Here is a 14292-nt window from a genome sequence, read left to right as displayed (position 1 = left end):
GCATTTTTGTATGGTTTATGGGCAAAGAATGTCTTTTACATTTATTTATTTAAATTCTTTTTTAGAGGGGGCGCCTGGGTGGCTCAGTTGGTTAAGCGTCCGACTTCAGTTCAGGTCATGATCTCATAGTTTGTGAGTTCAAGCCCCACCCCAGGCTCTGTGCTGACAGCTCAGAGCCTGGAGCCTGCTTCAGATTCTGTGTCTCCCTCTCTCTGACCCTCCCCTGTTCATGCTCTGTCTCTCTCTGTCTCAAAAATAAAGGTAAAAAAATAAAAATAAAAAATAACAGTGTCCCAAGGCCACTGCTAGATCTTGTCATTTATAAATAAATAAATAAATAAATAAATAAATAAATAAATAAATAAATAAATTCTTTTTTTAGAGAAACTACTCAGACAACGGGCCACTTTCCTCTTAGTCCCCCAAAGGAGGAGGGAACAATCATCAATGACAAGGGCAGCTGTAGAAACAACACCCAGAGTCAGCTTCACAGGAAGGGACACTATTCCTCCTCCTCATGCTTTCAGGGACTCCACACTTAGAGAAACTTCTCTAGTGACAAACTTTAGAAACAATCCCTGAAAGTACAGTCTTCACATTTCCAATCATTGAAAAATCCATGGTCCTACCAACACGTCCCAGTTCTATCTAAAATTCCCTCCACTGTGATGTCCTTAAATATAAAAAAGATTAGGGGCGCCTGGGTGGCTCAGTCGGTTAGACATCCGACTTCAGCTCAGGTCGTGATCTCACAGTTTGTGAGTTTGAGCCCCGCATCGGGCTCTGTGCTGACAACTCAGAGCCTGGAGCCTGCTTCAGATTCTGTGTCTCCATCTCTCTCTGTGCCTCCCCTGCTTGTGCTCTCGCTCTCTCACTCTCTCAAAAATAAATAAATATTTTAAAAAAATTTTTTAAATAAAATAAAAAAATTAGCAACAAGGGACAAGAATGAAGATATAACACGAACCCAAGAATTCAGCAACTGCGTAATTCGTTACTGGATTATCAAAGGTTGAATTTTTTTGTTGTTGTTGTTTAGTTTAATAATAAGAGAAACAAACTTCTTATCCCAGAAATTAGTTACACTACAGGTCTGTGGTTTGGAATGTTAAATTATCCATTTAAAACAGAAAGTCAATTTATATTTCTCAGAAGCAATTATGACTTAATTGCTGTTATCAACCTAATAAATTACTAGGTGATTTCCACAAACTGGTTATACACTCAAATTTCATGTCTGATGAAAGAATAATTGTATCAATATTCTGCAAATATGAAAAGGAAATTGGCTCATTGGCCACAAGGGAAAGGCATACACCTTGAGTGTAAACTCATCTATCTTTTTCTGTCTTTTTTTAAACAGGCAAATTAAAATGGGAAAGAAACAGTTTGTGTCTCACAGGAATAATGTGCAATATGTTAATTGCTTTTCAAATACCATAGCATGGCTCAAAAAATATTCTTTGTGTCTAATGAGAATGTCATGTACTCTTGTGAACTCTGTATTTTAATGTACATCTACTGGCAACAAGTTCAATTACATAGATTCTTTTTATAACACAAGAAAACAGATACCTGAAAAGGGTTAACCCAACCCAGAAGATCATGAATTTCTTTTGGAACATAACAATGGTCGTGAAGACATGGAACATCTATTGTAGAGAATATAGCATATGGCAATAGTCCAGAAAGCTAAGAAGAAATTTTAAGCGGATAAATCATAGCCACTAAGATCAAAACAGTGAGCATATTCATTTCAGTACCCATTCAAGAAACAATTTATGTCATGTCTGTGTGCTAACTGTGCAGATGAAAATATAAATGAGACCTGGCTTTTAATCTCCCCATGCTCACATTTGGAAACATGAAACCAGAGACATAGTAACATATTTAATATTAATATGCACCAAGTATAATACTAACATCAAAGTAACAGTGGTTTCATTGTTTAGAGAATTAAGCTTCAAAAACTAAGCTACTCAAAGACGGATGAATATAAATATATTAGGTTAAAAAGAGAAGGAAGTTCAGACAGAGAAAATACCATAAGCGGCAGCACACAAATGAAATAGCCACTCTACATCTGACAACAAACAACTGTAGCAGAACATAGAATGGAAGGCAAAGAAAAGTAGGATAGGAAATGAGAGAGGTAGTCAGGGGCCTACTGAAATAATTTGATGCCATGCTAAGAACTTTAAAGTTTATCCTGAAGATGGATTTTTGCTGGTAAATAATGCAAAGCATCCTGTTTGCATTTTTGCAAAGGCAGACTGTCAGAGATAATGGAATATAAGGGAAGAAGTTGGGAAGTGGGGGCAGGACAAGCAGTTAGGAAATTATCACAATGATCCAGGCAAAATACATGGGCCTGAACTAGCCAGTGGTCAAAGATGAAGGTGTGAGGCCAAAGCAAGAGTTGTAAAAGGAACTGAATCAGAGGATTTCAAGATAAACTGAGGAGGAGAGTGGAGAAGACTCTCAATTTTCTGGATTGAATGATCACATTAAAAAAAAAAGACAGTACCTTTAGCTAAAAGAAAAATACAAGAAAATTCAGCATTGATGAGAGATAAAAAAAAAAAAACAACAACTAGACTTAGTCTGAGAACTTTTTTAGATGCTTGAAGTCATCCAAATTAACATGTCACATATGCAGCCGGACATAGGTCTGGAGCTCGGGAGAGGTTGGTACTAGAGAAACACATGTGGGGTACAAGGTACTTTTCTCTTTCCAAGAAAAGAGGCCGTTTAGTGGGAATCAGGTGGGGCAAAGGACAGAGCTCTAGGGAAAAGCCTTATTTAGGTGGCAGGAAAGAAGAGAAAACCAAGGATACTGAGGTATAATGGTCAGAGGCAAGAAACAAATGAAGCAAAATGAGGTTATTCATGGAAGTCCAAGGGAACAGGATGTTGAAGGAAAAAGTCATCTGTGGAAAGAGATGCTTTAGGATGACAAGGGTTAGCTCCAAAGTTAAACCTACCCAAGTGGCTGGTTCCTAAGGCAGATGGCTTGATGACTTTAAGCTCTCCAAAATCGAAGATTCCAAGATAAAAGATATATTGATTCTAACCTAACCTTTGACCTTGCTAAAGTACATGGCAAGGTCAAAGATCTATTATTCTATTGCTATAATTATTATGTATCATTTTAAATTATTATCAACAACTTTTCCCTATATCAGTACCTTTTTTCCTTCCTTAAATGTAAGTTCTGACAGTAATTACAACCCTTTGGCCAAACTGACTGACTCACTTTGCCTCATCTGCTATCCAGCAGGTACTGTCATTCCTTCATCCATATTCTTAATTTCACAAACATTTCTTGAGAGCTTACTAAGTGTGAGGCAGTGTTACGTACCAGAACTGAAACTGCTACCACAAAGTAATTTCTTTAATGGGACACAATTCAAAAGGATAGGAATTATTAAAACACATGAAAAACTTGGACATCTGCTGCTTCTTTTAACTGTTCATGAAAAACTCCACGTGGAAAGGCATGGGTTGGTGTTGCTTGAAAGACAGGAAAAGTCTTATTACTTTTCAGCAATCTACTAAGGAAAGGCAGCTGTGTTAGCTTTGTTGGCTGGATAAGGGCTGTTTACCTCAGCATGTAGTACTAATTGTTAGTTCCTTTTGGTCTCTTCTTTTAGTCTCTCTCAATTTATCGATATTGCTATGTTCTTTCTGCCACTGAGACTCCTCTTGCTTTTCCCTATAGCCTCTCACCCCTCACCCTTGCCAACATCTCAATGGAAAAATTAATGGCTCAGCTCTCCCCACCACTTATCTGTTCTGCACATGGCACCTGTGTAAGGCCTGTACTACATGAATTTAAACTGTTAACAATGTATGTGGTTTTGCCACAGCTATTTATCTGCTAGAATATTCTGCTCCAGCCTGGAGCAGTTAAGTGATGAGAAAATTAGCCTTTCCTTACTGTAATTTACAAGGCTGTGCAAAGCTTAAGTATGGCACACAGATAGAAAACTGCATAGGAATTCCAAAGGATCTCTCCACTTTTCCCCAGTCCATTCCTGCACACAGATACCCTCCAGGTACTGATTTTAAGTTAGTTACTCCTTACATAGGAATATAAAGAGTGGTCACTAAAGGATGACTGTTTTATCATACATAACAATTTTGCTCAGATAAAATTAATCTGTGTGCAATTCATATTTGCATAATTATAAATGCACAATCATAAATAAAACACCATGGACTTCAGAGGACCACAACAAACAAAGTGCAGAATTAGCATTATTGGCATTAGTAAAAGAAATAGATGGTAAATCAAAGTTACTTGCCATGATTTGAGAAACTATTTGAAGTGTTTGGGTCTAACACAAGTACACACCAGTTTTATACCTTATTTTTTAGCATAGGTTTCACCAATAATAAAACTTTAATTCGCTTTTTCAAGTGTGTGGCAATTTGAATGCAGTTCTTTACCTTTGACCATAAATATCTAATATTGTAGAGTCTTTCAGGAGATTTGTCAATATCTACTGAATTTATAATATAAAGTTTGTTCAAGTAGCAAACCTTGAAACTCAGTATCTAACTTTTAACCAAAGAACTGAATGTAGATCATTTTCCAAAAAGAACTCAATGTTAAAAATTTTTTAATGCAAAAATTTAATAAAAACTGTATCTCACTAGCACCTGGGTTAACTCATGTTTTAGTGTTTGCCTCAACCAGTCTACAAAATGTTTTTGTAGATGATGCCATTAATTCTAATAACCAACCTAGGTAACCATTTTACCGATGGAGACACAAAGGCTTAGAGACCTGCTCAAGCACCAGGAAAGACAGAGAGGTAACCAAGTTAGTCCCATTTGAAACACAAGACTAATGGCTTCCTCTGCTTCCAGACCCATGAACAACAGCTGATCTACCCGTATTGTGTGGGGACACTGGAAAGAATTTTAAATTTTCTTGTCAGAGCAGAAGAGAAACATGGACACTTCTGGTTTTTAGAAAGAAGTTAGTAGCAATGTGAGAAAATGGGCTGAAGAAGGTTGGAAGGATGGAAAGAAAACCACTTGCTAGGCCACTGTCGAGGTATGACAGGAAGATCTGGCAGAATCAAGTACTCCAAAATATTTATTAACTACTCATCATGGGTGAAAGATGACTGGGTGGAGGAGACTGCAATAGAATTTTCTCCTCAAGGATTTCCCAGCCCTATCTTGCAAGTGAGACTTGTATTTATGACCCTCATAAAATGTGATAAAGGCTAACGAAGGGGGGACAGATGAGGTGCTTTGGAAATTTACTTAGGAAATTTCGGTGTAAAAAGGAACTTTATTTCTCAAATATTAGAGCTTCTGTAAAATACAACAAGAAATTACCCCCAGTGATTTCCTCCCAATAATATCTTGCAAAGGCAGAAGGTCCACCTATGAGGGATGTTAGGTACATACTTTCTATCTTATGGTAAGTTAACCACATGACCTCCAGTGTCTTTACCAACTCTGAAGTTTTATGGAGCTACCAAGAACAAAAAAGCCTTTGTGATGAATTAGCTTCAGAAATGGATAGATTCTGCAGGTTTCACTCCCTCTTACTCCTCAAGAATACTTAGTGCCTTATGAAAATGTCCTAAGTTTTCTTTGTTCACACCATCTAATTGAACATCACTTTTCCCCCCACCTTTTAAATGTTTCTTAAACTTTATAAAATGCTTAAAAACAAGTATGCAATATTATACCATGATCAACCAGGAACAAACTTGACTCAGGTCAGTCAAACTTAGGTAGCTGATTGCTCTAACCTTCTAGTTCCAAAGACCCAAGTTTTAAAAAACATTTTTTAATATTTATTTTTGAGAGACAGAGAGAGAAGACAGAGCACAAGCGGGGGAGGGGCAGAAAGAGATGGAGACACGGAATCCAAAGCAGGCTCCAGGCCCAGAGCTGTCAGCACAGAGCCTGACGTGGGGCTCGAACCCACGGACTGTGAGATCATGACCTGAGCTGAAGTTGACGCTTAGACCGACTGAGCCACCCAGGCACCCCGACACAGTTTTTTTTTTATGGATGTTACTGTGTAAAGACCGTATTTGGGAAGATTGTGTTGTACCCACAGCCCTTCATCAAATAACACTTTGAACCAGGCAAAACTAGCAAATTAATACGTGTGCTGGTGTCAACCCTTTTAAAAAATCTGTAATTCTGGGGGCACCTGGGTGGCTCAGTCGGTTAGGCAACCGACTTCGGCTCAGGTCATGATCTCACAGTTCGTGAGTTTGAGCCCCTCATCGGGCTCTGTGATGACAGCTCGGAGCCTGGAGCCTGCTTCAGATTCTGTGTCTCCCCGTCTCTCTACCCCTGTGTCTCATGCTCTATGTCTTTTTGTCTCTCAATAATAAATAAATCTGTAATTTTTAGTAGAAATAATTAGGGAAAGAGTGTCTGTTATGTGTGTAAGCATATATATTAAAGCTGACTTTACCCATTTGACAATTAAGGAGTCTGTGTGCCTGAAGGAGAAAGAGAGAACACACACACACAATACAGTAAATGGGGTAAAACACTAACAACAGGTGAAGCTTAAAGAACATAGAGGTATTCATTATTTTTATATTTGCAGTATATCTGTGAACAGTTTCCAATATTTTCAAGTAAAATATATTTTTTAATTAAGGAATCACTTGTCAAAGTTTGGGAAGAAATATAGGTGAATAAACTCTTAACAGTCATCACAAGCCAAAGAAAAACCATAAACATCTGGTGTGAGTTTATATATGTTATAATTCATACTCATATGTATTCACATAAAACATACATTCAGGTTTATTGGGTATTTTCACTACAATTTTTTTTTCAAATTTACCTACTGCAGGGAAGTGATTTCTTAGGTGCTAGAGTGTTAGTATTAAATTTTTCCTTAACGTTCATTTACTTTGAGAGACAGAGACAAAGCACGAGCAGGGGAGGGGTAGAGAGAGAGGGAGACACAGAACCCAAAGCAGGCTCCAGGCTCTGAGCTGTCAGCACAGGGCCCCACGTGGGACTCAAACTCGAAAAATGTGAGGTCATGACCTGAGCTGAAGTTGAACACTTAACCGACTGAGCCACCCAGGCGCCCCTAGAATGTTAGTATTAAGTCTGCATCTTCCTTGTGTCACTTTCGGCTTATTTCGCTGCTCCAGATTTTAAAAGTGATTCTGGTATGTGAGGCTTGAGAGAGTGTGAAAATAAAACCAGCCTGTATCCACAGACCAAAGGGCTGCCACATTTAGGAGGCTAGTAACAGATCAAGCACATTACCTTTTCACCCTAGGAGATCTACGTCAGATATCCACAAATGATATCTTTCTTCACATCTGTCAGAGATCTTTGTTTAAAAAAAATGAAAGAAAGAAATTTCTTAAAAAACTTTTCTGGTTGATGATGCTTCTGTGTTTATTTTAAATTTTTTTTTAATGTTTATTTATTTTTGAGACAGAGAGAGACAGAGCATGAACAGGGGAGGAGCAGAGAGAGAGGGAGACACAGAATCTGAAATGGGCTCCAGGCTCTGAGCTGTCAGCACAGAGCCCAACGCGGGGCTCGAACTCACAGACCGTGAGATCATGACCTGAGCCGAAGTTGGACGCTTAACTGACTGAGCCACCCAGGCGCCCCAATGCTTCTGTGTTTAAATGCTATGCCAAAAAGACTATTTTGAGCAAATGGAGGATTTAAAAATCTTCGCATCATTCATTCAAACCAATATATGGAAATTATTCAGAGTAATACTTGTTTTCAGGTAAAGAAGATTCTTAACTTATGTGCAAATCTGGTCAGTTTTGCTAGGTTTAGAAAGTATCTTAGGGAGTCGCTGCAATTAGTTCAAACTTCCCAACTAGGAATTCATTTGGTCTTTCAAATAATATGCATAAGCATCTCCTGGAAGAATGAAGCTGTAAGATGTATTTAGAACAAAAGAAAAATGAAAGGAGGAAAGAGCACAGCTTTTTTCTTATGTAGAAAAAATTGTGTACATTATATACAATATATGATCATGAAAGCTTATTTTTAAATTTCTAAACATACATCAAAAACTGAGAAGGAAACGTAAAAGAAAATAACACCAAGAAGAGGTTCCTAGGCGGCTCAGTTAAGCCTCCAATTCTTGGTATCTGCTCAGGTTGTGATCTCGTGGTCTTGAGATCTAGCCCTGCGTGGGGCTCCACTCTGGGTACAGAGCCTGCTTGGGATGCTCTCTCTCCCTCTCTGCTCCTCCCCCACTCACACTCTCTCTCAAGATAAATAAACTTAAAAAAAAAAATAACACCATGGTCATTACCAGCTTAGTGGCCCTCAGCAATCAGAATAAGCTTAAGAAGTATGATGAAGGCTAAGCATGAAGTACGAAGAGGACAGGAAGACACCTCAGACAGATGTACGTGTGTGTCTCATCCTTTCAGAGAATATACTAAAAGCATGGGCCTGGGAGACAAGCATGTCAGCTGCAGAATTTCTTCAAAGAAAAGCTGTAGCAGAGGCAAACTAGTAAGAGAGGGAGAAGACAGGACCTGTCTGGAAGCCGCACCTGCATAGCAAGCACATTCTTCTTCTTTCTTTTTTTTTTTTTTTTTTTTTTTTTTTTTTTTTTTTTTTTAGTGTTTGTTTAGTTTTGAGAGAGAGTGAGCAAGCAGTGTGAGTGGGGGGCGGAGAAAGCAAATACAGAATCCAAAGCAGGCTCCAAGCTGTCAGCTGTCTGCACAGAGCCTGATGCAGGGCTCAATCCCATGAATCATAAGCCTGAGTCGGGCGCTCAACCAACTGAGCCACCCAGGCGCCCCACAAGCACATTCTGATACTTAGATTGCACCATTATTGGGGGGGGGGGAGTATTTTTAGGGACTTAATAGAAATTGAGAGGACAGCACTTCGTGTACCATTCTTGGCCAATACCTCTGAAATAGAAAGACATATCCATACTTGGGCTAGAAGGATAATTATTTCTATCACTTTGAACTAAGTGAGTTCTTCGGAAATCACTTTCTGCACTCCTAAATTGGGTTATTTTACAAATTGGGTTATATGAACTCAACAATAAAAGGAGATTTTTACTAATCTTTGATTCTTTGTATCATCCAAGTATTAGAAATTCCCTCTGATTTACGACTCTATGTTCTATTCCAGGAATATGGATCCATTCTTCTCCTCATCACAACTGAGGGGTTTAATCCTGGAGGTTTTTAAGAGAATATTGGCGATAGAAAAGCTGAGCATTAAGTGTAGGCATTAATAATGTCTTTTCACAGTGTTTTTTTTCCTTATCTTTTGTATTAGGCTTTTTAAAACAAGTGTCGTGCCTTGCTAATTAACTGTGGTAGAAAGTTATCACCTGGGTAGAACATGTTAAAAAATAACTATGTATTCCTTTGCGTTGTGGTTCTTGGATGAAGGAAGAACACCAATCTTTGCCATCATTTCATCTTCCATTTTTACCCCTTTCTGTCAGCCACTCTTTTCCTTCTTGGTGTACTAGGAGAATCTTAAGAGACCACCAAACCTGAATAACTCTGATATTTAATAGGAAGATAAAGGGGTCTTTCACCACATCAGAAGCAATGCGAATTACCAAATAAACACAAGGGAGAAACCTACATTCCTAGTGCTAACACTAGACTTATGATTTCACTCTTTATAATTCATCCTTGGAGAGGGGCACATGAGTGGCTTAGTCAGTCAAGGGTCCAACTGTTGATTTCAGCTCACAGTTGTGAGATCAAGCCCTACCTCAGGCTCTGCTCTGACAGCACAGAACCTGATTGAGATTTGCACTATCTCTGCTCCTCCTCTCTCACTCTCTCTCTCTCTCTCAAAATAGACAAACATTAAAAAAAATTATCCTTGGAGAAAGGGAACCCTTGTACACTGTTGGTGGGAATGTAAATTGGTACAATCACTATGAAAACAGTATGGAAGCTCCTCAAAAAATTAAACACAGAAATACTATATGATCCAATAATTCTACTACTACTTAGCCAAAGAAAACAAACACTAATTTTAAAAGACGTATGAACCCCTATGTTCACTGTAGCATTATTTACAATAGCCAAGATATGGAAGTAACTGAAATGTCCATCAATAGATGGATAAAGAAGATGTGCTGTGTACATATGCATGTACACACACACAGGAATATTACTTAGCTGTAAAAATAGAATGAGATTCTGCCATTTGCAACAATATGGATGGACATAGAAGGTATTATGCTAAGTGAAATAAGTCAGGCAGAGGAATACAAATACCATATGATTTCAGCTATGTGTGGAACCTAAAAAAACAAAACAAAACAAACCAGAAATGGACTGAAGGGTACTGGTGTTTGCCAGAGGGAGGGGGAGGGGGAATGGGCAAAATAGGTGAAGGGGATTGAGAGGTACTAAAGCTCAACTTTAAGTCACAAGCATGAGGAGGAGTACAGCATAGGGAGTATAATCAATGGTATGTAATAGTGTTGTATGGTGACAGATGGTAGCTAGACTTAGTGTAGTCAGTACCGTATAATGTATAGAACTGTTGAATCAGTGTTGCACACTTGAAACTAATATAACATTATGTGTCAACTATACTGCAAAAAAGATTTTAAGAAATTAATTCTTAGGCCAGGGGGTAATTTAATCTACACTTTGGCCAGACTTTTCTTGGAGGTCTGGATGTGACCAAGGAAGAACACAACTTTTCAGTTAGGAACTGTTCTCTAAGCATTTTCTAGCCAATATTTTCCACAGTAACTTTGGATGGAAGACATCTGTCTGTGACTTCTTTTAAGAGAAGCAGGAGAAAAAGACAACTAGCATTTCTAAGTGCCCACCAAGGATGAGGCACCTAAGAATGTTTATCCCATAAAACTATTATCACCATCTTGGTAAGTCAACATTTTTACCCCATTTTATAGATGCAGAAACAAAGGCAAGGAGGGAAGAGTTATATGGTCAGATTTAAACACAAGCTTGTTCTGTTTGTCCTACGCCATGCTGTGCCATTGTCCGCAAGTATGACCACTGTAACGAGGATGACTAGCATGGGCCCCAGTCATGCCCTCAGTGATGTTAGCCACCTGACAAATTTACTACCACACTTGCATCTGTGGGTAACCGTTCCCCTCTGTTCTTAGCTCAATGAATGTGTGCAGTAAGAACAAAACAGCCCCAGAGAACATTTGGATAAATAAACAATGGGACTCAATAGGTTACAGTAAAGTTTCCAGAAAATACTGTCGGAGAAGTTCAGGATGTATATTAAGGAGTTTGGTTAATAAGAAATCAAAATTAGTGTTTTTAGGGGGGAGGAGCAGGTGTGTGTGTGTGCATGAGCACACGTGTTTACTTCATCACGGAATCAAACCAAATCCTATAAATGAGTACTGAATATATGCCTACTTGTAACATGGAGAGTGCATAGAAGGGAAAGGTATAATCCTGAAGGGCTAAGACAAGCACTTCTAATGTAAGAAATCGCGAAAGAAACTAAGACTAAGGAGGTCAATATTTTAAATAAATCCTATTTTTCACCACTAAATAGTTCACTAGATAAAAGAGCTCATTTGGTTCCCCAATTTTACAGTGTAACTAATTAGATGATAATCAACATGGTATTTGCCATCCCACGTTTAGACAATGTAGAATATGATGATCCATTACACCAATAATCAGTTACATTTAGAACTAATTATTTGAAATAAAGGTGAGCTCATATGCACAGAATCTGCCAATAATCTCAAAGGAAAACATTACTGGGGCACCTGGGTGGCTCAGGCAGTTGGGCGTCCAACTTCAGCTCAGGTCATGATCTCATAGCTTATGAGTTTGAGCCCCGCATCGGGCTCTGTGCTGACAGCCCAGAGTCTGAAGCCTGCTTCAGATTCTGTGTCTCCCTCTCTCTCTGCCCCTCCCCCACTCATGCTCTGTCTCTCTCCTTCAAAAATAAATAAACATTAAAAAATATTTAAAAAAAAAAGGAAAACATTATTCAGTGAAAAAAAGATTCTTTCATTTTCTCTTGTGAAAAGAAATAAAAAGATTGAAAATATAATGACTTTAATTACAGAAAACATGGAGGCTAATAAGGATTTGAAATTTCAAATACAACTTTCAAATATTTCAAATCATATTGTTTTTTTCTCAATGATTTTTGTAGCTCCATATTTACTAAGTGAAATATAGAAGAGAAAATTAAATTGTCTTGGGATATTTCCTTGAAATAGCTTTTAAGAAAATAAAAATTTAAATGATACAATCAGAAAATATTCCTGGTTTACAACACCTTAAACTAAAGCTGTTTGTAGACAAGAAGCCATTGGAGGGGTCAGTATCCCACAGTAAGATTTCTTGGACAAAAAATGAGGATACTGGATAAACTCGTCCTGGGGAGGCATGTAGTATGACTCAGGAAGCAGAGAATATGTTGTTGGTTGATGTTGGCTGACCTGGTCCCACACACAGCCAGCAGAACGACCCTCTCAGCTCTACCTCCTGCCTGGAGCTTCTCTTCTTGCAAACTCATCTGCCTCTGTATCCATCTTTACCACTTTCCTAGAGCTAGTTTTCCAAAAAGGATTAATGCAATTCCCATTTCATAATTTTAGTGTGCAGAAGGGTGCCTGAAGCTGACTGACAGTTCTATGAAGGCAGAGTTCACCTTCTCCGTATTTACATCCAGAGTCTTGGCCCATATTTAGGTTGTGCTAGGTTTACAGGCATACAGAAATGCACTGGAGTGTTCCTAATGTTCGATTTGGCCACCAGATGTCAGTGCATGATAACGAATGCTGTAATACCACATTAAGCCACAAAAGCTTAAAAGGCCATTTTCAAGAGTTTAATTTGCCAGAGTAGAAAAGAGCAGACAGATTTAGAGGCAGTAAATTGTGATAGTATCTGTAGAAAAGATGAGAATCACTGGACCCTACTAACCCCCAGTTATTGATACTATGTCCTCTCAGATGGGAAAATCCATGTCCCATTTTTTTTAAAAGTGTGTCTAAAATTTAGTTTTTAAAAAGTAAAATGTGCACTAGTAAGCACATACTGATGAAAGCTCAATTACATATAAATAACTTAAACTAAATCAGGAAAATCCTAGATGCAGAGTTTAAATTATCCAAAATATAGATCTATGTAAATTACTAGGCATTTAATAATCATACTGTTTTGTATATATGTGAATTAAAGAGCCAGAAAAAAAAAAAAGTGTAAGAAGGTTTTTTTATGCAAAAAATCAAATATCCCACAAACAACTGAAACTTCCCCAGATTTCATAATTGGAATTAAAAAATGTTTCGTCTTTTTAACTAAAGATTACTGTACAAAACATTAACTTTTGATACATGAAAACGAAAAGTACAGTTGTCAAGGCCTGTTCACTCTCCTCCCTCAACATGGTTCAGACCCACCCATTTATCCCATTCCTCCTCCAACAATGGATTTAGGGCACTGGTCACCTTGTTCACCATAACCACCCTCCTACACTACAGCTTTGCCCCTTCTGAGTCCATTCTTCACCCTGTAGGCAGAGGTCACTTTAAAAACACAAATTTGACCATGCATTCCCCTGCCTAGAGCACCAGCAACTTCCTAATGCCTTCAGGTTGAAGCTCAGCCCTTGGCCTTGCAAGGCCTACAGAGCACTCCAGGATTTCCCTCCAGTTCACTCAGCCAGATTTCTCCTCATTCCTGGGTTCCAGAACTGAGTATTTTACTGAATAATGCTGCCACATGAAATGGTGTTCTTTCTGAGAAATACTCATTCACACATCAGCATGTTAATTCCTACTCAGGCACTGCCTCCTCCAGGAAATCTTCTATGATTTGATCCTCCCTAATTTTACCCATCCCCCAACACACACTAGTATGTAGGCGCATACTACATAGGTAAGTGTATAGCACATCATTTATGCATCGCAGTAACTATAGCTGTTTACAGAGTATTACTCCTTTATACCTTGCAGTCCTTCCTTCTTACATCTCACTCGGCATACTGTATACTCGTAATCATCTTAGCTATCCTGTAGCTAAATCTTTTTCCAAGGCCTGGAGATACTATCTCCGCAACCCAAGGTCACACATTCTTAAAATTTTACAGAGCTTGGAGTACTAGCCACACACTGCAATCCAAGTCCTGGGCTCTTCCCAATATCCTGGGCTACTTCCAAAGGCCATTAAATGGGAACCATTTGATAGGAATATGGCAGAGATTATTGAAGAGTACTAATAGGGGTGCCAGACTGGCTCAGTCAGTAGAGCATACGACTCTTGCTATTAGGGTTGCGAGTTCAAGCCCTATGTT

General features: G+C 38.5%; 1 protein-coding gene and 1 non-coding gene across 6 annotated transcripts in view; both read right to left on the bottom strand.

The window, feature by feature from the left end:
* CTNNA2 (catenin alpha 2) overlaps positions 1–14292 on the bottom strand; it is a 1099255-nt gene that overhangs the window by 727737 nt on the left and 357226 nt on the right. The window lies entirely within an intron of this gene.
* On the bottom strand, positions 387–594 carry LOC128773595 (small nucleolar RNA U3). Its single transcript, XR_008417951.1, has one exon. It is a non-coding gene; the product is annotated as a small nucleolar RNA U3 (small nucleolar RNA).

The sequence above is a fragment of the Panthera pardus genome, unplaced genomic scaffold, assembly GCF_024362965.1.
Source record: "Panthera pardus isolate Hobbes unplaced genomic scaffold, ASM2436296v1 HiC_scaffold_25, whole genome shotgun sequence".
Lineage (NCBI taxonomy): Eukaryota > Metazoa > Chordata > Mammalia > Carnivora > Felidae > Panthera > Panthera pardus.
The sequence above is the reverse complement of the archived record's forward strand: the minus strand, read 5'-3'. Positions and strand labels throughout refer to the sequence as shown.